General features: G+C 42.4%; 1 protein-coding gene across 10 annotated transcripts in view; it reads right to left on the bottom strand.

The window, feature by feature from the left end:
* Positions 1-26,621, bottom strand: part of LOC140738485 (rabphilin-3A-like) — a 267,048-nt gene that overhangs the window by 165,173 nt on the left and 75,254 nt on the right. The window contains exon 1 of one of the 10 annotated variants that reach the window (XM_073065816.1): positions 16,480-16,577. The exons of 6 other annotated variants lie outside the window; for them this stretch is intronic. The gene's annotated coding sequence lies outside the window, so the exon portion shown is untranslated. Of the gene's footprint in view, positions 1-11,477; positions 11,646-15,869; positions 16,116-16,250; positions 16,298-16,479; positions 16,578-26,621 lie in introns of those variants that run through there. 3 more of the 10 variants (XM_073065821.1, XM_073065819.1, XM_073065817.1) reach the window with 3 other exon arrangements.

A 26,621-nucleotide genomic window follows, 5' to 3' on the forward strand; every position in this document is an offset into this window, starting at 1 on the left:
GGTGGAGTGGCGGAGCAGCCTCAATGGGCCAAACGGCCTACTTCTGCTCCTTTGTTTTGTGATCTTGTGATTTGGAACATAAATCGGGAGCAAATGTTCTCAGGGAAATGCCTAGCAGAAACGTAGAGGTTGCTTAGGGAGCACCTGCATAGGATTCTGGATAGGTTTGTCCTACTAAAACAGAGAAAGTGAAGGAACCATGGTTGACAAAAGATGTGGAACATTTAGTTAAGGGGAAGAAGGAAGCATACTTAAGGAATAGGAGTAAAAATCAGACAGGGCACTTGAGAGTTATAAGGTAACCAGGAAGGAGCTTAAGAAGGGACAGGAGAGAGCTAGAAGGGGACACGAAAAGGGCTTGGTGAGTACCTTTAAGGAGAACCACAAGATGTTTTACACATACATGAAGAACAGATGGATGACTAAAGTGAGGATAGGATGCTCAGGTACAAAGGGGGAAACATGTAGCTGGAATCAGAGAGAGGTGGGGGAGATCCTTAATGAATGTTTTGTTTCAGTGTTCACCTGTGAGAGATATCTCAACAAGCTGTGAGAGTATGTTGAGGTTATACAAAGAGGCAGAGGCTATTGAAAAACATTAGGATAAGTCTCTAGGGCCAGATAGGATATATCCCATGTTACTACGGGAAGCAAAGGAAGAGATGACTGGTCTTTGCATCCTCACTGGCCACACAAGTAATACCAGAGCACTGGAGAATGGCAGAAGTTGTAGCTTTGATCAAGAAAAGTAAACAGGATAATCCTGGTTATTATAGACCAAACAGTCTTACATCAGTAATGGGCAAACTCATGGACAGGATTTGGAGAAGTACAGTCTTATTGGGGACAGTCTGTAGGTCATGCCTCACAAGCCTGATTGACTTTTTTGAAGAAGTGACAAAACAAATTGATGAAGGCAGAGCGGTGGATGTGGTATACATGGATTTTAGTAAGGGTATTTGACAAAATTCCTCATGGAGTGCTTATCCAAAAAGTCATAAGGGATGGGATTCATGGAAACTTAACAGCACGCTTTCCAAATTGGCTAGCCCATAGAAAGCAGAGGGTGTAGTAGATGAAATGTATTCTGCCTGGAGTCCATGGAGGTGTTTCACAAGGATCTGTTCTGGAATCCCTATTCTTAAATGAGGAACTGGATGACACAAAGGTTGGGGGCATTGAGGACGGTGTAGATTAGTGTTGTAGGCTACAACGGGGCATGTGGAAACTTTAAAGAAGGTGCAGAGGAGATTTACCAGGATGCTGCCCAGATGAGAGAACATGTTTTATGCATAAAGGTGAGCTAGGGCTTTTCTCTTTGGAGAGAAGGAGGATGAGAGGTGATTTGATAAGAGTTGTGCAAGATGATAAGAGACACAAATCGAGTGGACAGCCAGAGACTTTTTCTTCTGCAAGGGCAGCAAATGGCTAATATCAGAGGACATCCCTTTAAGGTGTGTGGAGGAATGTTTATGGGAGATATCAGCAGTAGATTTTTTTTTAAAAACACAGAGAGTGTTAAGTGCCTGAGATGGTGGTTGAGGCTGATGCATGAGAAACATTTGAGAGTCCCTTAAGCATACAGATGAAAGAAAAATGGAGGATTATGGGCTATGTAGGAGGGAGGGGTTACATTGATCATGGACCAAGTTTATATAGGCTGCCACAACATTTTGGGCTGAAAGGCCTGTACTGTGCTATATTCTAATTGCTATAGTCTGGTTTCTACCCAAACCATTATGGTACCAGAGGAAATTACAGATTTGCCTGTTAATAATTCCCTAGAATGGAAAATACCACAGATATGAAGTATTTGCCTCAGTTAATCAGTTAATCTCACCAGGGCAGCAAATACTAAGCACACTAATAGCAAGCTGGAGACAATGATCAAAACATCTCATTACTTGTTTTAATTTCCCCATAAACATCCAAAATAATAAGATCAAGAACACATTGTTAGAAACACCTACCTCCCCCTTGACCGGTCTTATAACATGCAGGAAATCCAATAGGAAAAAGGCACAGGAAATAAATCATAACATTGAAAACAGTCCCATCTCCACATCTAAATGAGTCTATGCAATCCCATTGGACACATTTTGAACATTGAGTTGACAGCTCTACACTGCGGAACATTATACTGCTAGTTCCACACACTGAGATTGGATTCAATTCTCCAATGAATTCAGTCCTCAATCTCCAACAGCAGAAGAAGCAAATCTCCTAAATAGAGTTTAAATCTCTGGAGAAATGTGTACAATGCACAATGGGAAGAAGAAAAAGATTTTATTTAAAACTGGCACCTAATCATGTGGGTACAGTGTTCTTGAAAATTATTTATTTAAAAATGTAAACACAGTTGAGCTCCATCTCTCTACCTGTTCCTTGCAAGCATCTCCTCCTCTGTTACTATAGTATACACTGGAGCCAAAAGTCTTGTCGTTGCTAATGCATATTCCTTTAGTATTGGAAAGGGCTGCATCACATCCTTATTTCCCTCCCACTCCTCTTCCTTTCTAGTGTCTCTCAGCCAGAGGCCTCCCTTATTTTGGCAGTCCAAACATACTAAAAGATCTAATCGCTTCCTGGTTTGGTGGTTGCAGAAGCAGGAGATTCTGCAAGAGCTCAGTGAGGAACCAGTTTCAAAACTGCACCACATGTAGATAAATATGAAAGTTGTATGGATGATCTGGGCAATTATGTCAAGAAAAGTGACAGAAAAGCACAAAGCAAGATCCCACACATTGTAAATAAGCCTGTTACTTGATGGAAGAATGTTGGCAGGACTGTGGAAGATCTCATGCCTTGCCAATAGTACCACAAGATCTTTTACACCCACACGGACCCAGTTTGATATCTCAGAGATGATGCCTCCAGCAATCTCCGATTTGGACATTACCTGCTCAGTTTCAGTTAAATTTATAACTGGAGAACATTTGACCATCAGGTCAAAACCACCCAATAGAGGAGCTATGTATTTGATTATTTGATCAGTTCCCAGCTCTTGCTCCATTCTCATGTTAGGTTAGGACTCTTCACATGTATATCCAGGCATATTTTATATGTGAGGTGTCCTGGAAATTTACAGGACTTTAATTAGGTTATAATGCTGCTATATAAACTTTCAATAACCATATCACAGGAAGATTGTGATAGCACCACAGAAGGGATGTACAAAGACGTACAAGTAACAGTGCCACTTATGAAATCCACCAAACAATGATCTATGTCATATAATTTACCAATCTTGGTAAGTTTCGATGCATCATCAATCTTTCAGTCTGATTGTTCTTATCTCAAATTTGCACAAAATGATAGTGTTTCTATAAGACCATAAGACATAGGAACAGAATTAGGCATTTGGCCCATTGAGTGTGATATGCCATTCCACCATGGATGATTTATTATCCCTCTCAACCCCATTCTCCCCTTTGACACACTTACTAATCATTAAATTTAACCTCTCTTTAAATATAACCAATGTCTTGGCCTCCACAGCCATCTGTGACAATGAATTCCATAGATTCATCCCCCTCTCGCTAAAGTATTCCTCCTCATTTCTGTTTGAAAGGAACATCTTTGTATTTTGAGACTGTGCCCTCTGGTCCTAAACTCCTCCACTATAGGAAACATCCTTTCCACGTTTCATCATTTCTGCATTCAAGACTACAGGATTCTAAATTCAATACATTCCAAACCAAAGATAAATGGACTTAATATAATTGAACCCAACCAATATTGGACTCCCAAGATCATTCAAATCAAGAGATATTGCACAGGAACCCCTGAGCTACTGATATTTGACCTGATGATGACAGAAGTGTCTGTCTTAATCTATCCTAAGTTACCATTATACTGCTTACTGTTTAAACTTGTATTGTGTGTATACGTACCTTACTATTTGTGGTAATATTACTTAATGTCTTATATGTCAGTTATTTGAATAGTGTTGTGCACGTTGGTCCGGAGGAACGTAGTCTCATTTGGTGGTATACATGGGAACGGTTGAATGGCAAGAAATTGAACTTGAAGATCACTGAAAGCTCTCAATGTAGCCACAATCACTCCGCTCCAGCAACCCTCATTTCAGTCTTAGTATTAAAAATTTCATCTTTAAGACGTGTTTTTGGCAAGGTTGTGTGACAGGAAAAAAATTGCAGCAATAAAAAAAGTGTCACTCTGTGATTAAATCATTATTTGCAATAGAACAATGATTTTTTTATATAACCTTTAATGCTGCCGTGACAACTCTTGTTTCACAGAAAGCAGGAAAACTCTTGCTATCTTGACATTTTAGCAGTAAAAAGATGAAGAGCGTAATTACTTGGAACACTAATGGCACTGCAAGTCACTGGCCGAGAATCATATTCCAGGCACTCAAAGCAATATACTCCACTACTTACCATTTGTACTATTGGCCACTTACATTAAGAACAGGGGCTCTCAGCAATTTGATAGATGTTGTCATTCTCCATCATATATTGTCAGGTTAAAAACAAACTCAACTCATTTTTATGATGTCACATTGATTTCAAACTTCCAGAGCCCTGTTAGGTGTGGAGGGGGTTTTGTCTGGCTTATACTTGTAAGATCCACACTGCAAACGTGCAACAGGATATATAACAGCTCCAAGTGTCCTTGCACCATATCAGTAAATGGGGTCACAGTCTTGCACAGCATGGAAACAGGCCATTCGGCCCTCTAAGTTTACACCAACTGATTGGAACCTATTCATATGGGAAAAAAATGGTCTTATTTCAAATCAAGCATCTTGATCTTTCAATTTAAATGAGGTCCTGCTTATTGCTTGAGGATAGTGCAGTTATACTGCCCAGACGTAAATAAACAGCAGTATATGTGATGCACCATCACTAACTCTCGGAGACTGGAAGTGAACGATAGGCTTTTATTAGCAGCAAAAAGGGAGCACGAGATCTCGGAGACTGAGGGAGGAGCAGTGCCCCAATCGGCTTAATACAGGGGTCTGTGGGAGGAGCCACAGGAGCAGTCAGCAGAGGGGCATGTCCAGACAGGTATACATAGTTTACCAGAATATGTTAAGGTGGTGCTGTGTTTTTTGTTTACTAAGGGTTCGATCTCTTCTGTTAAACAGAGGTAAACATTCCTGTGATGGCATTCTGAAGGGGGTGGAAACTTATAAGTAGTTGAAAATGTAAACAGGAAATAAAAAGAAGCACTCAACAGGTCAGAAAAAGATTTAATGCTGCAGCCTGTCCTACTGAGTGTTTCAGGCATTTTCTGTTTTTACTTTGATTTCCAGCATCAACAGTTTTTGATTTTAGTGATCTGTACTCTCCTGGCCAATATTCACTGCTGATTTCTTTGTTCATTATCACATTGCTTGGTGTGCTCTATTGGCTCATGCTCTACTTACACTACAACATAGTTTGATTAACTCTGAAAGTGTCCGGCCTTTGTAAATGCAACCAGCAGAAGTAGCATTATCCATTTAGTTCAGTGAGACACCCCCTCCCCCAACTTCTCGATCATTGGGACTGGGTGAATCATCTAATGGCACCACAAATACATCTGACTAGAGACTTCCATCTGGTAGGTGCCTGAGGGAACACCGACTGGGAACAAGGTATCACTAAGCTGGGATCTTTCACTTCCCTGCTACGTGGCAGTCTATTAGGAGAACTCCCAGCAGCCATGGAACCCAGGCAAGAATGAGAAAAAGGGAAGAATACAGAAGTTCAAAGTAATTTTATTATCGAAGTCCATATATGTTACCATATACAACCCTGAGATTCATTTTCTAGTGGGCATACTCAATAAATCCATAATAGAATAATAACCATAACAAAATTAATGGTTGGCTGCACCAACTGGGCTTTCAACCAGTGTGGAAAAGACAACAAACTGCAGATATAAAAAGAAATAAACGATTAAAATAATAAATAAGCAATAAATATTGAGAGCGTTAGATGAAGAGTCCTTGAAAGTGAGCCCATAGGTTGTGGTAACATTTCAGTGATGAGGCAAGTGAAGTTATCCCCTTTGGTTCAAGAGCCTGATGGATCAGGGGTAGTGACTGTTCCTGAACCTGGTGGTGTGAGGCCTGAGGCTCCTGTACCTTCTTTTTGATGGCAGCAACAAGAAGGGAGCATGACCTGGGTGGTGGGTGTCCATGACGACGGATGCTGCTTTCCAGTGACAGCATTTCATGTAGATGTTCTAATGGTTGGGAAGGTTTTACCCATGATGGATTGGGAAGAGGAATTTGTCAGTAAAATAATTTGAAGGATTTTGTTTGAAAATTTTCATCATTAGACTTTCTGGCTTCACAAGGTGTCAGCATTATGTTGTGTTAATGCAAACCTGTTTTAGCTTGGGGTAGAGTGTAGAGTTCTTACAATTCATTGCTTGTCAGGGCACAAAGAGCTGTTGCAATTCCACTGTTTCCTATTCAAGGACAGCCAGCAAAAATTAAGACGTAAAATCAACTGATTGAGTAGGCCTGGGACAGGCCAGCCTAGAATTAGGTGCACAAACCCAATCATGGGCAAACACAAGGAAATCTACAGATGCTGGAAATTCAAGCAACACATACAAAATGCTGGTGGAATGCAGCAGGCCAGGCAGCATCTATAGGGAGAAGCGCTGTCGAGATACAATCTCTCAATGATGTGGGGGAGGAGTCCCCCATCTTCACCGAAGGAAAAAAGGTGAAAATAATTATCCAGCTAATTAGCTTAACACTGGAGCCTGAAGGCTGAGGCAGTGGCTGTATACAGATTGGACAGTACTCAGGGATTCGTTCATTCATTATGTGTCATGTTGCATGATGTGGGTAATCCATGACCATGATTGTTTTTGGCATCTGCACAAGCACGTTCATTGCCAAGGCACAGGAGACTACAGGCTAAGTGTTGTTAAAAGGGACCAGAGTACATGATGATCAACATAAACAGAATTTTCAACAGAAGTGGTTTGTCATTGCCTTCTTCTGTCAGTATCATTACAAGATGGCGACCCTTGCAATTATCAACACTCTTCTTAGATTGTCTGCCTGGTGTCAGTGGTCGCATAACCAGAATTTGTGATACACACCAGCTGCTCATATGAACATATACCACCTGCTCCCATGGTTTCACATGACCCTGATTGGGGGAGGGGGGGTGCAAAGCAGGTGCTACACCTTGCCCAAGGGTGACCTGTGGGTTAGCAGAGAGAAGGAGTGGCTTGCACCTCCTTTGGTAGAGACACATCTCCACCTTGCCACCCAAATTGAGGAGTAAAGGGGGAGGGACTATAAAATAAAAATAATAGAAAATTAATAATTTAAGATCTTGTGTCTCCACTTGTGGTACAGAGATTTATATGCAAGTAGAGATAATATAGTTATAATACAAGCAGAGATAGTTTGGGGAAACTTGCTGTGGTGTTAACAAGATCATTTGCTTGATCTGAACTCTCAGCTTCTTCTTCCTGCCCCCGAGCCTCACCAGCCTCTTCTCTTTCCATGTGTCTTACACCACCTACAACTTACCCTCAGAGAGAACTGGCACATGTGAGAAGCTATTTTTCCTCAGTCACCTCCAAGGCTCGGTAGTCATGATGTGGGAGTGTACAAGAGCCTAAAGTGTACAATGTTTTAGAACAACTTCTTTCCCTGTGTCATCAGATTTCTAAAGCTTTGATGAGCCCATGAACACTCCCTTCTGTATTTTGCTCTTTTTACACTGTTTATTTATTTATCACACTGTACTGCTGCTGCAAAACAACACATTTTACTACATACAGTCTGTCAAAGGTAATAAACCTGTTTCTGATTCCTTCACCGGGAGGGAAAATTTCGGTTGGAGGAGGTACAGAATAATTTTCTTCAAGCAGAGGGATGACCCGATGCAGATATACAATATTACGAGCAGTAGATAGGGTAGATGGTACAACACTTCTTCCTATGGCAGTGGTGTCTAAAACTTAGGTTTAGGGTAGATGGTAAGTTGAATCTGAGGAGGATTTTTTTTCAGTGTATGGTGACATTTGGAATGCGCTGCCCATGGAGAATGTGGAGGCAGGTACTCTCATAGCATCTGGACAAGCACGTTCATTGCCAAGGCACAGAAGACTACAGGCTAAGTGCTGTTAAAAGGGTCCAGGGTACTTGATGATCAGCATAGACATGATAGGCCGAGGGCCTGTTTCTATGTTCTATGCCAGTCCTGCTGAAGGGTTTTGGCTCAAAACATCGACTGTTTACTCTTTTCCATAGATGCTGCCTGGCCTGTTGAGTTCCTCCAGCATTTTGTGTCTGTTGCTTGGATTTCTGAAGATTTTCTCTTGTCTATGTTCTATGTCTCCATGGATGATACACTGTGGATAAATAGCCACTGACACTGACAAAAGGATACCCAAAAGCATCTCACAGTAAATCTAAACAACCACCAAACACAGAGAAAGCAGACACAGTTTACAGCACCTGCAGAAATTAGTATTACTGAGCAGGTTCCTCTAAACTCTTTTCCCAGTCCAACAGCTGTAAATATGTTAACACCTTCAGCCAGCTTCCAATCTTGCTTCATTACCGGGTGCATCAATTGTAGGGACACTTGTTTCAAGCTAATATTTGTTTACACGGGTTCAGAAATCTCATCACTGCTGAGCCTTTTCAGTGACAAATACAGTTCATTTTCTGTTGCCGGTTCATGCCCAGTGAGCAATTTGAGAGTATTTCTTATTTAAATCTGGCCCTTTATGGATTGCAGAGGAAACTTATAACTCGTCAGCCTGAGCCCAGCTCAAACCTGCGAGCCAGCCAGGGTGAGTGGGAGCTATGCCAATCCAAATCCTGAGGGTTTGCTATCTTCAAACTTCATCACTTCACGGTGAGCAGAGCCTGTTTAATGATTTAAAGTGTGCAGCACAGCAGTGTGACACAGCAACACTCCAATAAGCTTTGCCACCAAGAGCTTCGAGAATTGTTGTGGCAATTTTCAGACTGTCAAGTTTCCTAGCTGCTGCTTCCTGTCACTGGAGGAGAGGAATAAAATAAATACTGGTCTAAACATTTGCAGCCCAGTCACATACCTTCTTCTTTTGCAGTAATCTATTTTACCTTCATTTCACACAAATTAAAGCAGTTCCTAGAATAGCATTAACAATATACTGTAGAGTTATGTTATTCTAATAAACAAGTTATGTTGGTTGAGCCAAAATATTTTTTATTCATTTAAGAAGATCGGAAATTAGGAGCAGGCAGAGCCACTCAGACCCTCAAACTCAGTATAATCATGACTGCTCTGCTCAAGGCTTCATCAAGGATTATCCCACCAAGAAAGAATAAATTGTTTGGGCCTGCTTTCCTTGCAATATAGAAGAACGAGGCCAGATCTTATTCAATTCCTAAGAGGGATTGAAAGAATTTGGGATCTTTTGACTAGCAGCAGAGTGTCAAACAGCAGGATAGAACTACAGGATTAGTGGCCTCTTCTCACAGTAGGCGAAGCAGCTCTGCAATTTTCTGCATCTGAATCTTCTGCGCCAATTCCTCATAGCACTCAATCTCTCATCAACCTCCTTATTGGATCTCCACCGCAACTCCCCCCCCCCCCCCCCACCAAATCTTCTAACTACATTGCATCATGTAAGATTCTCCCTTTAGTGGAAATATTTCGACACCTATCCTACCATTCCACCTCAGGATCTTATCTGTTTCAATAAGATCACCACCATTCTTCCAAATTTTAAAAGAATATATATTTAATTTCTTTAGTCTCTCATGATAAGACAATCTTTCCATCCTGGACAGATGTTGCAAGCGAGGCCAGCGTTTAATACTCTTCTCCAATTGCCATCAAGAAGAGGCAGTGAGTCAGCTTCGTGAGACATACTGCTCTCTGAGAAATAGGCACATCAGCAGTACTGGAGTTTAACCCGGTGGTGCAGCTTCAAATTTCCAAGTGAGGAAGGTGTACAGTTCGGAAGGGAACTTGCAGGCTACAGTGGTCCATGCAACTGCTGCCTTGTACTTCTAAATGACAGAGGTCGTGGGTTTGTGATAGAGCCTTAGCAGCTATATCTTGTTGATGCTGTATCACAACAACCTTACAATTTTGCTGCAATGTTTTTAGAATAAATAGAAATCAGAATGCTGAGAATATACAGAAGGCAAGTCAGTAATTTGAAAGATAACAATAAGCTTGAGAGTGAGGCTACTCAGTAGGTGTGATTGTGATGGTGCTTCACTAAAATGTTGGCTCTTAACGGATCTTCGGTATTTTCAGAACACTCTTGGAAACCCTCTTTATAAACCGAACTGACAATTCCCACCGTTTTGTTAATGGCACATTTGTTCTGTTTACTAGCACCTTCTGTCATCCTCAGCCTGGAATGAAGACTCCAGAACACACTACCCATGCTAAACGTGTCAGCTGTTGTGAATTTAAAATGAATGCCACTCTTGGCTACTAGATTTAGACCTGTAATTCACCACTGACCGCAAGCCCCAGGATCCATAAATAAAACCGTCACCCAGGCAACAATCAGACTTCTAGTCTTCAGATTAATAGCAAGCAGGTCCCCTCTCACTCTCAAGCTATTCCTCTCACAACAAGATTTCCATTCTCACACACTAGACCAGGATTTCAACCATTCCTGTTTGGGGCAACAAGACATTCTCTCTCCATGACTACCATCAGAGCAAGATCCCCTGCTCTCCACCTCACCCACCAGTCAACCATGTCCTTTAGTGTGCTCCCTACCTTTTCAAATATTCTCTGTTAGAACAAGCAGCTCCCCAGAATGAAACCATTCCCCACCACAATAACCCTTACTCCAAACACTTCATTTTAGAACAAACTTCCAATATTCCTCATTGAAACAAGACCATCTGCCCAACAGAACAAAGATCCCCCCCAGAGTTAATCACCTTCTCCCAGTTCTCCTCATGAAAAAACGAATACAACCCCTTTCTGCAGCATTTCCCAGTAAAACAAGACCTTCCCTGTCTCTCTCAATTAGAAATAATCCTCTCCCGCCCCAGCCCTTACCACTAGACAAGAACAAATCCCAGTCTAGTTCACAGTGATTTTCTAATATCAACTTTCTCTTTGCTAGAAACTGCTTTAAACCACCTCGACACCACTAGGGACAGTAACAATCCGTCGGAATGAGCCAGGATACCATTGAACTGATCGGAGAACTGTAGCAAGATAAATAGAGTGATCAGAATTAGTTACAGTATCTCTCTTTGATTTATGCAGGTAAAATTCCCATTGCAATTTGAATTATGCAGGTGAAATACCCACTGCAAAAGGAGTCAATAATTATTTCAATCAAGTCACAAACCAAAATCAAGCACTTTATACACTGAACTGTCGCACCATCTCTCTCTCCAACTACCATAAAAATCAAAGTCTCAAAAATTTAAATTAAAATATATATCTACATCTGTCAGCTCAGATACTATTCCCCCATATGTTTTTCAAAAGCTTTAAAACTTAGGTTATTACCACAGTCCTCCTCAGAAGGCAGGTGAGTCCAAGTGTTAAAGACTTTCAGCAGATTCTTCTTTCAATTGCTTCCGTTAATACTGTTTGTTTCTACACCAGAGAGCTGCAGAGAGCAGCGGATCCCCGCAGTATGCAGCCTTGTGCCAGTGGTGCTTCAGCAGCAGTCAGCTCCTTATTATTCTGCAGCAGCCCGACATGCCAGGGACGCCTGTCGGACACAGCATTGCAGCTGGTAACAGCCTGCAATCCGCTTCATTACACAACTGGCCAAGCACGAGGAGCCCACTCACCAGCCCTCCAGAAAACAAAAGCACATCTCACAGTATGAACAAGCAAGCAGGTGGAAATTGTTCACTAACAGTTTGAATGCTCACACTCACTGAGAACAATTTACAACTGTTGTTCTACTGGTTTTATCTTTGTGTTCTGGCGTTAGACACCCAGACATGCCTAATTTACCTATGATTATTGAGTTATTCTCAATTAAGACTTTACCAAAAGTTTGGAACAAAGGAGACTGGATGAGGATTTATAAATGGAAGTGTAGAAAATTTAACAGGACGATCAGGAAGCAAATAATTATCTTCACAATGAGTCAAGAATCAGGGGAGATGGACTTAGGAGCGATGTTGGAAAGCCCGGAGGGGTTTGAGGAAAGAATTTTCACTTGGAAAGTAATGGGGAACTTGGAATTTGGTGTCTGAAAGGGTGGTCAGGTTGAAGCCCTCATCATCCAGATGAGCTCCTGAAAAGCCATAGCTACAAGGCTTTACAGCAGGGAGCAGGCAGTAAGAGCAACCATTGTTCAAGTCAAGCAAATGGACCTTGGAGCTCACTGCAAATTTCTAGGGCTCCACCATTAATGCAAATTGAAGCCTACAATAAACTTGGGCCCACTAGTCCACATGGCCTACTTTGTGCTGCATATTCTAGATTTTTTTTTTAGCATGTCGGCCCAGACAGTCGGCCATTCTTGTCTGGCGTGTGGTGTCAGGATTGGTCTCCTTTCGGATTAACTGGGTCACAATACGAACGTTCCTGACTCCACCCTTGTTTTTTTACTTACGAGGCCGAGTGGCTAGCTCGACGCTCAACCGGGTGGGAAGCGTGCTCGGGGGTGGCCAGACTTGGATTCGAACTCGGGAGCCTTCGCTCCGGAGTCCGGCACTGATCCCATTGTGCCACCAGCCAGCCATATTCTAGGTAATATTACAATTTAGTTTCAAGGACATGGAATGGAGAGACTGTTCTATTTTTTGTAATGGAAAGTGTTAGCAGAGCTGCTATCTGACAACTCCAGTGACCCAGGTTCAATCCTGACCCCCCCCCCCCCCCCTTGTCTCTGGGTCCCCTGGCTTTCTTTCACATTCTAAAGACATTTGGGTGGTTAGATTAAGCACTAAAAAAAAGGGTTTCCTACCTTTTTTATGCCATGGACCCCTACCCTTAACTGGGGGGGGGTCTGTGGATTCCAGGTTGGAAACCCCTGCACTAAAAGCTGCCCCCTAGTCTGTGGGTGAGTAGTGAGGGGAGTTGGAAGGAATGATAGGATAGTAAAATGGCGTAAGTGCAGATAATACCATTATTGTCGTGGTGAAGAGGCTTGCGAGTTCCTGAGATCCCAAGAATGATGCCGTCTGCAGCTTAGCTCCTGGTAGGATCACCCGTGGTGGCAAGTTCCAGACAAGCAGCAGTCCAACCAAGACCTCAAGAGTGGTGACGACACACCACAATCACAGTCACACACAGGCATTTTCCCAATAGGGGAATAACTCTATCTTGAGTTGAGTGATTGCACTGTTATTGCAAATGGGAGCTTAATGGATTTGGTGGTTTTCAATGCTGCATGCACTTTACATCCATTTCTTTGGATTAAATGCTTTGCACATTGCACCTTGAATTGTGGCCATAATTGTAGAGAAGAATTTTATTCACGGGTCACTTCTACAGATTTTATTGCAGGTTAGTTTAGATTTTGTCTTTATAAAACTCATGGATTATACACTGTGGATTCTCCTGCCACAGATAAAGCAAATCACCACTGGGTTTTATGCATATAAAGGTGATATAAGAAACTTCGTGTTTTTTAAAAAAAATTTCCATGGATGTGGGGATCAATGTTATTATCTTCCTTTTCCAAACTGCTAAACATACAAAATTCATTCAAATCTTTCTACAGCATAGAAATTCAGGGAAAAAGCACATTACACATTAGTTTGATATTCAGTGGAATAGTTTGAAGTCACAGCTGCCATTCCCCACCAAAATTACACTGAGAATGGGCCTCATGAATGGGGCTATATACAATCTATTCCATTAGGGACAACCCATTTATGAATAAGGTTCTACAAAATTCTTCAAGTAAAGCTTCACTTTACTTCCTGCACAATAAATTGTAGACCTTTCCTGACAGGGCAACTCCACAAGCCTTAAGAACTTTGTACTTAAAGAGGAAGATGGCTCAGCTGAATAGACATTGCTGCTGTGGGTAGTCTCCAGTTGACAGGTAACTTTTTCCAGGTATTTTGTTACCAGAGACAGATTTCCACTTCAACAGGAGATACTAATAAATAAGTGACACATTAATGCATACCAAATCTCAAAACATAGCTACTTGTCTGAACAATGCCTAGAATGGAACTTATGTCCAGTATTAAGGGCACCTCCACCCTCTGCTCCTATGTCACAGGTTAAAGATTCAATGATTAATGTCTCAACTGAAATAACTGCAAGGTTTCAGGACATGCAAAGTTACGTCTGGTTATAGAGACACCAAAAGATTACTCAATAATGAGGACAAGGCTTTGCTGGAAATATTATTTATTTATTAAGATACAGCCCTTTGAGCCGCGTCACCCAGCACCACCTGATTTAATCCCAGCCCAATCAAGGGGCAATTTACAATGCCCAATTAACCTACCAACCAGTATGTCTATGTTCTGTGGGAGGAAACCCATATGGTCATGGGAGAATGTACAAACTCCTTACAGACAGCAGCAGGAATACCACTATCATTCTGAGTATTGTAAAGTCACTCACATTTGAAAACAAAAGTTTTAAATAGATCCTGGAATCATTCACACAATTCTAAGATTTATGTATAGCCAAAGAGAGCACTTTAGTCAATTATATTCGACTACCTCTCAGATTTTATTTTGACTCCATGGATTACATTTGAAAGAGTCAGTGCTTTGATTCTATTATACAAGGGAGCTGAAATACAATGTGGAAAGTGTGGATTGTAAAATAATTTGGAGCACCCTCTAAAAAAAAGCCCACAGATAATCAGGCATTCAGGATCATCTAACCCAGCATCATACCATGGTTAAAAAGAACATTGATATTGATCTTTTCAGAAAATCCAAATCACTTTGTGGCCAGTTAAGGGCTTTGAAGATATAAAACATAACAAATGACAACAAACAACAACTTAGGATATAGTTAGCGCACCGCGAGAAGCTCTTGCTAAAACATTATGAAAATTGGGATGTAATTACTGCAGGAGGAACTCAAGCAGTTTTATTTGAGAAGTCATAGGGCTGAAATACTTTACTGAAGCCCAGACCGATGTTCCCCAGCCCTACAGGATACACTCTGAGCTCATGCTCACCAGTATCTAGGTAAAACTCCTCACTCAGAACAAGTAGTGGTATTGAAATGAGAGTGGGAGTGTCCCTAAAACCATTGGAGAGCTGATGGGCTTGGCATGCTGCACCTATCTCTTTGGCTCCCCTTATTCCAATCCAGTCTAAAGGTGCCTCCAATAACTGCAGCCCGGATCAAATGTCCACTGTTTGCTTTGAGAACGATGCACAAAATGGCCAAGGTAATGGGAGTGAGGGTACAGTACAAGCTGGTTCATCAGGCTGTACCCTGTTGGTAAAGGGCAGCACACATACACGATTCGGCACAGGCAGCAGCGCCTAAGTCCACAGTTGTAAATTGTCCTGTGATTAAGCAAGGTTTAAATCGGGGTTTGCTGAGCAGCGTGGTTCGAGGGGCCAGAAGGGTCTGTTCCCCGCTATATCTCAATAAAAACAGAATTTAAAAATATCATCAACCATCCTCCACTCCTCTGCGCAGAGAGCAACGATTGGGAACGCTCTCCGAGCAGTTTCAAGGACAGATACTAATTGGGCTGCTGGCGGAAATTAAGGGCCCCCACAACAGACCTCCCCTGCATTATTACCCACAGCGGGAGCAACTCAACCCCTGGGCAGGGATATATCTGATCCGTCGGTCCAGACCTGCATATGCAACTTCCCTCACGCCTGTGTTTCCGGACCAATTACAGAAAATTAAAGGCAGAAAGACATTCCATCAACAGCTCTGTTAAAATCGGCGAACCCAGCACACAATTTACAACTATTTATAACAGACGAACATTCTTACCTCTTAATTGGCAGTGGAGATTATGTGGTTTTAAATATATTTTTAAAAAGTATATCTTTAGCAATACCGCGACTCTCGGTGCTTCCGAGTACAGGTGCTGGTGTTAAAGAGTTTGTATTGAGTCGGGGTTCGGCTTCCTCATTGTTTCCTGCATTAAAACAGCCACCGTTCCTTCTGGCAGTCTGATCAAAACTGAGAGACAGCGATCAAGAGAAGTGCCATTTCAACCCAGCTCAGAGCGAGCGCTTTGATAAATGTGGTACCAAACAGCGATAATTTACATCGTTCCAGCAATGCAGTAACTTCGTTACAGATCACCAGGACGTGTTAATGTAACCCACAAGAGCGTGCATGCCTGAGGGCCGGCACACAGATACCTACCTGCCCAACCTCAATTAGGCGGACAGCACCCTTCAGTCCGGCAGACTCCTGCTCTCAGCCACAGAGAACACCGTCTACCTAACGCTTCATTATCTCTCCCTATCTCCCTTGCTACGGCCGGGGCTAAGTTATCAGCGCTGATTCTGGGCACAATTTTCACAAACCTTGGGCAGCTCAATACTATATTTTTTTGATTGCGTGTATTGCATATATAATCGAAAAGTTCTACCTGAGAACGTCGAGGGATGTTGCACAACCAGACTTCTTTCTGCCTGCTCGTTCTCCCTCTCTCTGCGCACTGTCTGTCTCCCAGCAGTTTAATTAAAGCCTGAAATATTCCCCCACCCCTCCAGCAAGGCTGTCCACCACTATGGCCAATACCTGGCGGCACGTGGTGTTGTCAATCAACACGTCTTCACCACAAACGAGAACCTTGCAACAATAAATAAATCTTCCTGTATGACAGAAGGGAGCTCCAAGGAATCAAAGGCACAACTGGGGACGATCGGTCAGCGTCGGGTCACAAGGTCCTCCGGGAGTACTTCAAACTGGTCTCTGGTCCATTTAATCCTGGCCATATAGGCTAATCTTTCACCCTGTCCAGAAGCATGAGTGGTTTGTAATACATTTCTAGTGGGTTGGAAATCTTCAAAGGCCATGTAAAAAGGAAAACAAGGCGGGGGGGAGGGCAAATGTGGGTTTCTAAGATACCACAATGGGAGAATTTAAAATGAAATATAATAAAGTGAGAGAAAGACACAAACAACTGCCCTAATTAGTAGAAAACAGGAGGTCTTGTAGATTGAGGATTGAGGAATAGAAGGAGATTTGTATTGGTAACAATACTACTGGAGAAGTTGTAGAGATTTAAGGCTATTATATCCCAAGGTTCCAATGGCATACATCTAAGTGTTTCTGAAAAGCAAATGATCTAGTAATCATTTTTCAAAATTCTATAGATCCCCTATGGATTGGAGGGTGGCAATTGTGACCCCACTCTCTGAGAAACTGGGATGGGGGGCGGTGGTAGAGAGAAAACAGGAAACTACCAACCATTTAGCCTAACATAGGAGGTTGGGAAAATGCTGGAATCTGCAATGATGAATGTAATAACGGAACTTAAAAAGAATAATGGATTTATGAAAGGAAAATTACATTTGACTATTTTACTTTAGTGATGTGATTAGTAAGGGCAAGCCTGTTGCTTTTGATAAGGGCTAGTCAATAAGCAAAGAGCAGGTGCAATAGGAAGTAATGTGTTGGCATGGACTGAGAATTGCTTAACAGATGCAGAGAGTGTAAGTAAACCGTTCTTTCTCAGATTAGGCTGTGACTATCATGGATCTGCTGATACTGTATCTCTACCATGATAAAGCAATACCAACTCTGATGGATAGGTTCAGAAAGGGAGCACATACCAATCCTCATAGAGGGATCAGAGGTGGAGAGAGTGAGCAGCTTCAAGTTCCTGGGTGTCAAGATCTCTGAGGACCTAAACTGGTCTCAACATATCAATGCAGCTATAAAGAAGGCAAGACAGCAGCTATATTTTATTTGCAGTTTGAGGAGATTTGGTATGTCCCCTAAGACACTCAAAACTTTCTATACAGTAGATGTATCATGAAGAGCATTCTAACTGTCCAAATCACCGTCTAGTATGACAGGGGTGGGGGGGGGGGGGCTGTTGTACAAGATCAAAGTAAGCTGCAGAGAGTTATAAAATTAGTCAGCTCCATCATGGGTACTAGCTTCCACAGTATCCAAGACAACTTCAAAGAGTGGTGCCTCAAAAAGGCAACATCCATCATTAAGAATCTCTACCATCTTGGACATGCCCTCTTCTCATTGTTAAAATCAGGAAGGAGGTATAGAAGCCTGAAGACACACACTCAGTGATTCAGGAACAGCTTCTTTTCCTCTGCCATCAGATTTCTGAATAGATGTTGAATTTATGAAAACTACCTCACTACTTTTTAATTTCTGTTTTTGCACTACTTATTTAACTATTTAATATACATATATACTTACTATAATTCAGTTTTTTCATAAATTTATCATATACTACATCGTACTCCTGCCGCAAAGTTAACAAATTTCATGGCATGTGTCAGCGATATTAAACCTGATTATGATACGAACTCACCTCTCCCCAAACAGATCATTACATCACCTCTCCCCAACTCCCAGTTGAAGGAAGGTCAGTGAGTCCCTAGTAGGTCAAAGACAGGTTTCAAAGATAATATCAAAATCAGCCTGAAGAAATTCAATGTCACATCTAAAACTTGGGAAGCCTTTGCACTCAGTAGATGCACTTGGAGGAAATCTGTTCAAGAGGGAACTGTGCTACATGAGAATGATCTTCATTGTGCCACAGAGAACAGTGGCAGCTATAAAAGGAGAGGATGAACAACCAAAAGACCCAGCCACTAACCACAGCTATTACTTACTCTTACCCACAATACACCAGAATATGTAGATCCTGGATCGATCAGCCTTTACAGCGACCTGTAAAGACCTGTAAAGGTGGGATCTGTTCCGAAGGGACGGTTTACACCTGAACTGGAGCGGTACTAACATTCTTACAGGGAAGTTTGCTAGTGCTTCTTGGGGGGGTTTAAACTAAATTTGCAGGGGGCGGGGATCCAGAATGTGAGAGAGGATAGCGAGAGGAAGAATAAAGGACAGGTGGGGACTACACGGTTCCGGAATATTAAGTGTGTAGTAGAGAAAGGTGAGGCGGAACAAGTGATAAGGAGGACACATGTACAGAGGGATGGTCTGACGGAACATGGAGTTAAATGTGTTGAAAGAATCAGTAAATTTAGGAAGGACAACAAAATTCTAGGGGCGTATAGCCCGATGGGAGTTCAGGGAGCTGGGTTAAGCACAATAGGCAGCGATTCAAACAGAGAGAGGAGAAATGGGCTAAAAATTCTATATCTGAATGCACGAAGTGTCAGAAATAAGGCGGATGAGCTTGAAGCCCAGGTGCGAATGGGTAACTATGATGTTGTTGGGATAACGGAGACATGGCTGCAGGGAGATCAGACCTGGGAAATGAATGTTCAAGGGTATACGTGCTATCGTAGGGACAGAAATGTGGGCAGAGGGGGTGGGGTGGCCCTGTTGGTGAGGAATGAGATTCAGTCCTTTGCAAGGGGGGGACATAGGGTCAGGAGAAGTAAAGTCTATGTGGATTGAATTGAGGAACAGTAAGGGCAAAAGGACCCAAATGGGTGTTGTCTACAGGCCGTCAAACAGTAGCATGGATATTGGGTGCAAGTTGAATAGGGAGTTAACATTGGCATGTGGCAAAGGTAATGTCGCAGTAGTTATGGGGGATTTCAACATGCAGGTGAACTGGGAGAATCAGGTTGGTGCTGGACCACAGGATAGGGAGTTTGTAGAGTGCCTATGGGATGCATTCTTGGAACAGCTTGTACGAGAGCCGACCAGGGACAAGACTATTCTGGATTTAGTGTTATGTAATGAACAGGATTTGATAAGCAATCTTGCAGTAAGGGAGCCATTAGGAGGTAGTGATCATAATATGATAAGTTTTTATCTGCAATTTGAGAAGGATAAGCACAGCTCGGAGGTGTCAGTGTTGCAGTTGAACAGGGGAAACTATGGAGCCATGAGGGAGGAGCTGGCCAAAGTTGACTGGACGGATAGCCTAGCAGAAAAGACAGTGGAACAGCAATGGCAGGTATTCTTGGGAATAATGCACAAGGTGCAAAATCAGTTCATCCCCCAGAGAAGGAAGAATTCAAAGGGGGGAAAGGGGCCACAATGGTTGACAAAGGAAGTCAGAGATTGCATAGCATTAAAAAAAAGGAAGTATGACAGAGCTAAGGTGAGTGGGAGGACAGATGATTGGGAAGTTTTTAAGAAACAATAGAACTTAATTAAAAAGACAATATGGGGAGAAAAAATGAGGTACGAATGCAAGCTAGCTAGGAATATAAAGGAAGATAGCAAAAGCTTTTTTTAGGTATGTGAAGAGAAAGAAGATAGTTAAGAACAATGTTGGGCCCTTGAAGAATGAATTAGGTGAAATTGTTACGGGAAACAGAGAAATGGCAGAAGAATTTAATGAGTACTTTAGATCTGTTTTCACTAAGGAAGACACAAGCAATCTCCCAGATGTATGGATGGGCCAAGGACATAGGGTAACAGAGGAAATGAAACAGATTGACATTAGGAAGGAAACGGTGTTGAGAAGACTGATGGGACTGAAGGCTGACAAATCCCCAGGTCCAGATGGTCTGCATCCTAGGGTACTAAAGGAAGTGGCCCTGGAAATTGCGGATGCATTGGTAATCATTTTCCAATGTTCCTTAGATTCAGGATCAGTTCCTGAGGATTGGAGAATGGCTAATGTTATCCCACTTTTTAAGAAAGGAGGGAGGGAGAAAACAGAGAACTATCGACTTGTCAGCCTGACATCGGTGGTGGGGAAGATGCTAGAGTCCTTTATTAAGGATGAAATAGTGGCATATCTAGATAGCAGTGATAGGATTGGGCCGAGCCAGCATGGATTTACCAAGGGTAAATCATGCTTGACTAATCTGTTGGAGTTTTTCGAGGATGTAACCAGGAAGTTAGACGGGGGAGATCCAGTGGATGTAGTGTACCTCAATTTTCAGAAGGCATTTGATAAGGTTCCACATAGGAGATTGGTGGGTAAAATCAAAGCTCAGGGCATCGGGGGGAAGACATTGACATGGATAGAAAACTGGTTGGCAGATAGAAAGCAAAGGGTAGCGGTGAATGGGTGTTTCTCGGAATGGCAGGTGGTGACTAGTGGGGTGCCACAGGGCTCGGTATTGGGACCACAGCTGTTTACAATTTACGTCAATGATTTGGATGAAGGCATTGAAAATAACATCAGCAAATTTGCTGATGATATTAAGCTGGGTGGCAGTGTGACATGTGATGAGGATGTTAGGAGAATCCAGGGTGACTTGGATAGGCTGGGTGAGTGGGCAGATACTTGGCAGATGACGTTTAATGTGACTAAGTGTGAGGTTATCCACTTTGGGAGTAAGAACAGGAAGGCAGATTATTATCTGAACGGTGTAGAGTTAGGTATGGAAGAAATACAAAGAGATCTAGGAGCCCTTGTTCATCAGTCACTGAAGGTGAATGAACAAGTGCAGCAGGCAGTGAAGAAGGCTAATGGAATGTTGGCCTTTATTACAAAGGGAATTGAGTACAAGAGCAAGGAAATCCTCTTGCATTTGTACAGAGCTCTGGTGAGACCACACCTGGAGTATTGTGTACAGTTTTGGTCTCCAGGGTTAAGGAAGGAAATCCTGGCTATAGAGGAAGTGCAGCGTAGATTCACGAGGTTAATTCCTGGGATGTCCGGACTGTCTTACGCAGAGAGGTTAGAGAGACTGGGCTTGTACACGCTGGAATTAAGGAGATTGAGAGGGGATCTGATTGAAACATATAAGATTATTAAGGGATTGGACAAGATAGAGGCAGGAAATATGTTCCATATGCTGGGAGAGTCCAGTACCAGAGGGCATGGTTTGAGAATAAGGGGTAGGTCATTTAGGACAGTGTTAAGGAAAAACTTCTTCTCCCAGAGAGTTGTGGGGGTCTGGAATGCACTGCCTCAGAAGGTAGTGGAGGCCAATTCTCTGGCTGCTTTCAAGAAGGAGCTAGATAGGTATCTTATGGATAGGGGAATCAAGGGATATGGGGACAAGGCAGGAACCGGGTATTGATAGTAGTTGATCAGCCATGATCTCAAAATGGCGGTGCAGGCTCGAAGGGCCGAATGGTCTACTTCTGCACCTATTGTCTATTGACCTGCGGACCCACCAGTTAGCCAACCCTTAGGGGAACATCATACTCAACTCAGATGATTGCACTATTACTACTACTACTATGATACTGCAGGGATTGCTGCATGGGTCCCAACTGTCAATGGATTGGCTGAGAGGACCAAATGTCATTTCCAAGTTATACAAAACTAGATGGGAGGCTACAAGAAGATTTAGCCAAGGGTGGGTCAGAACATGGTAAATAGAACGTAATGAGGAAAATTGTGAGGTCATCCACTTCAACGTATAAAACAGGAAAGCAAGGGTATTTTCTACACTGAAAGATTTCGAAATATTGATGTTCAAAGGGACCTGGGTGGCCTTATACAGGAAGTAGCCAGGAGTGTAAATGGTAGGTTGGTTTTATTTGTGAGGGGATTAGAGTCCAAGAGTAAAGAAGTCTTACTGCGATTAAATGGGGCCTTTGGTGAGAATGCATTGAATTACTATATTAGTTTTGGTCCGCTTACCCAAAGGAAACATTTGCCTTAGATGGAACGCAGTGACGACTCATTAGATTGACTCCTGTGTTTGCCAAATGAGGAGAGACTGAAAAGGCAGGTCTGTATTCTCTTGAGTTAAGGAGAATGAGAGGTCTCATTAAAACTTACAAATGATGTAATGGGCTTGACTGGCAGGATGCAGAGAAGATGTTTCACTTGGCTGAAGCCTAGAACTGTCACAGTCCGGTCCGTTAACTACTCTTTTCAGTTAATTTCCTTTTCCCTATGTTCCACTGGGCTCCTGGATTAGGGCACCTGATCCTCATTCGAACCGGCAAAATAAAAACTCCAGCTTACATTTACTGGCGCCTAGTTCATCTCCTCAGCAGTGTGGCTATCGTTCCAAGCCGCCAAGAATAAGGGACCGTCTTCCAAGCCGCCAAGAATAAGGGACCGTCTTCATGAGCTTCTCCGTGTCAAGATCCGTATTGTCTGTTGTTGTTTGTTTTTGTCGTCTTGTGTCCGGCTGAGTATTGCAGACCATTTGCCGCTGCTCCAGGCTGCGATACGAATTGTCTGATGTTGTTTGGTTTTGTCGCTCCGTGTCCAGTTCCAGGCTCTGTGTCCAGTTCCAGACTCCGAGTCCAGTTCCAGACTCCGAGTCCAGTTCCAGGCTCCGAGTCCAAGTCAAGTCCAAGTCCCGGCTCCGATTCCAAGTCCGTCTCCGTGCCTGTGTCCTGCACTTGGGTCCGCCTCCCGCCACACATTGCCAATTTGGTCTTTTTTCCTGTGAGTAAACTACATTTCCCGATCACTTAGAACGTTTGTTCTAAGTTTAGCTCCAGTTTCAAGGTTTACCTATGAGGCTCCGTTTCTCTGAGTCAGGGCTCTGTGTCAAGATCCCTCCTGCTTGCTGCTCGGCGTTTACGCCTGTGTACACATCCAAACTCAATCTCCGTGCCCGTGTCCTGCACTTGGGTTTGCTTCAGTCGCTCATTGCAACAAGAACCAATAGTCCAAGTTTTAGAATATAAGGCAGATATTGAGATGAACAGTTTCCTCACTCAGGGCATGGTGAGTTTATGGAATTCAATTCCCTGGACTGCTGTGGAGATTCATTCAGAGACTGATAGATATTTGGATATGAAAGAATCAAGAGTTTTGGGGAAGTGCTGGAAAACATGGCTGAGGTGAAAGATTGGCCATGATTTTGATGAATAGCCAGAGCAGGCTTGAAGGCCAGATGGTCTACTCCTGCTCTTAATTCCTTGCCCCCACAGTTCACTAATCCCATTATTCCCAGAGTAGATATGATAACAGATGAGAATGACGAACACATTCAGAAATCTGAAGTAAATTTGAAAATAAAGCACACATTTGGCGTGTTATCCGGTCTGCATACTCCCATACTGGACTTCATATAACATTTTTAACATTATCCTGGAACACTTTATAGCCAAGGATTCAATGTTACTACTGTCACTCCACTTTTTAAGAATGGAGGGAGGCAAAAGATAGGAATTTATAGGCCAGTTAGCCTAACTTCGGTGCTTGGCGAAATGTTACGAGCCCATTATTAAGGATGAAGTTTTGGTGTACTTGGAGGCACATCATAAAACAGGTCAAAGTCAGCATGGGTTCTTTAAAGAGAAATATTGCCTGACAAATCTAATGGAATTCTTTGAGGAAATAACAGGCAAGAAAGACAACAAAGAGTCAGCGGACATTATTTATTGGATTTCCAGAAATCCTTTGACAAGGTGCTACTCATGATAATAACATAAAACATAGAACATAGAATAGTACAGTACAGTACAGGCCCTTCAGCCCACAATGTTGTGCCGACCCTTAAACCCTGTCTCCCATATATCCCCCCCACCTTAAATTCCTCCATATACCTGTCTATGCTAAACAAGAGTACATAGTATTACAGGAATGATACTAGAATGGACAGAAGATTGAATGACTGACAGAAGGCAAAGAGTGGGAATAAAGGGAGCCTTCTCAGGTTGGCTGCCAGTGACTAGGGGTTAGTCCTGAATTTGTGGCCAATTTTGTAGAAGATACAAAGATATGTGGAGTGACAGATAGTGTTGAGGAAGCAGGGAGTCTGCAGAAGGTCTTGGATAGATTAGGAGAATGGGCTAAGAAGCGGCAGATGGAATACAGAGTATGGAAGTGTATGGCTATGCACTTTGGTAGAAGGAGTAAAGGTGTAGACTATTTTCTAAACAGAGAGCAAATTCAGAAATCAGAGATGTAAAGGAACTTAGGAATCCTAGTGCAGGATTCCCTGAAGGTTAACTTGAAGATTGAGTCAGTGGAAAGAAAGGAAAATGCAATGTCAGCATTCATTTCAAGAGGACTAGAATATAAAATCAAGGATGTAATGCTGAGGCTTTATAAGACAAGGTCAGATGTACTTTGGAGTATTGTGAGAAGTTTTGGGCACAACATCTAAGAAAGGATGTGTTGGCATTGGAGAAGGTCCAGAGGAGATTCAGGAGAATTATCCTGGGAATGAACATTTGAGGGACATTTGTTGGCTCTGGGCCTGTTCTTGGTGTAGTTTAGAAGAATAAAGGAGGAATCTCATTAAAACCTACTAAACATTGGAAGGCCTAGATAGAGTAGATATAGAGAGGATGTTTCCAATAGTGGGAGAGTCTAGGAACAGAGGGCACAGCCTCAGAAAAGAAGTACATCCCTTTACAGCAGAGATGGGGAGCACTGGTAGAGAAGACTCAATGGGCTGAGTGGCCTAATCATGCTCCTATATCTTATTTAGATAACATATTAGCCAATGTGTACAGTAAGTTCCTATTAACAGCAATGGGGCAATCTGTTTCTCCGAAATAGAGCAGGGAATAAATATCATGCAAGTGAGCAGAGAAAGCTCCCAGATTTGTCTGGAAATATGGTAATAATATGCAGAGAAAGATGCAGTTTGTTATCTCATCTGATAGTCAGCACCACAACAATGCTAACTCACATAGTACAACAACAGAGTACCAGCCTGTTTTTCTGTTTTTGTTAGCTTAAGTCTTTAGAGAAGGACTAAACACACACAGAGTATGGGTGGGCGGGGTGGGGGTTTAACTATAATACCATAATAGCTATACAAAGAACTGATGTGATTTGATGGGCCAAGTAGTAAGGAGCTGTCCATAACTGACTCGGGTAAACTGGGACATTCCAAGATGAGGGAAAGGTTAAAGCTGGTGACACCACTGCAAAGGTTCTCTGGGGAAAGTCTCTACCATCTGCGGACACTGAGTGGCTGCAACCTGTATACAGACATCTCTTAGACATATCTTTGATGGAATGTTAGTGGAGGGAAATTGATGTATGCCAATGCAATTTAAATCATATTAACCTGCTAATGTACTGTATTTTACATTTCCACATTGTATAAATGAACTACATTTTTGGGTTAAATTTTACAGAGTAAACATGATGGAAGATAGGCTCCCTTGTCTATCCTGCAACAATATTAGACTACAGGATGCTTTCTAGGAACAACATGAACAACCTTAAAGGGAAGGAAATAAAGTTCCAAAAGTTGCTGTTTACTTTCCACCAGCAGGAAGTGTGCTGATCAAAATGAAGGTCTAAGCTTCCTTGGGTATTACCTGGCATCATTGTTTTATTCTGTCATGTTCCCAGATGGGTTTTATCCATAAATATTGTCAGCTTCTTTTCTGTGGCAGCAGTTTACATGCTTTGAACACAATGGCTGTTGATTATTTCAGTGCAAATGTTGGTGTAAGCTTAAAATTGGATTTTCAACTTTTTAGTTGCATAACATCTTTAACCTAGAAAAGAAAATGTGCCAAGGCACTTCGCAGAGGAGTGAAGGGAAGCAAATGTGCATTCAACAATGAATAGATTAAACTCAGTCTCCCAGAGCTGGGGAAACATAAAATGTGTCAAATCCGTACCAGCAACCTGTCTAATGAAGCTCTACAGGGTAATGATTCTCTTTATAAACATTGAGAAATACCACACACAGCACATATCCCAGTGGTTAAAGCACATTGCTTAGGCTTTGTTCCTGCAGCTCAGCCTGTCTCTGGAACCAATGGAATAAC

The sequence above is a fragment of the Hemitrygon akajei genome, chromosome 14 (assembly GCF_048418815.1).
Source record: "Hemitrygon akajei chromosome 14, sHemAka1.3, whole genome shotgun sequence".
NCBI classification, from domain to species: Eukaryota; Metazoa; Chordata; class Chondrichthyes; order Myliobatiformes; family Dasyatidae; genus Hemitrygon; species Hemitrygon akajei.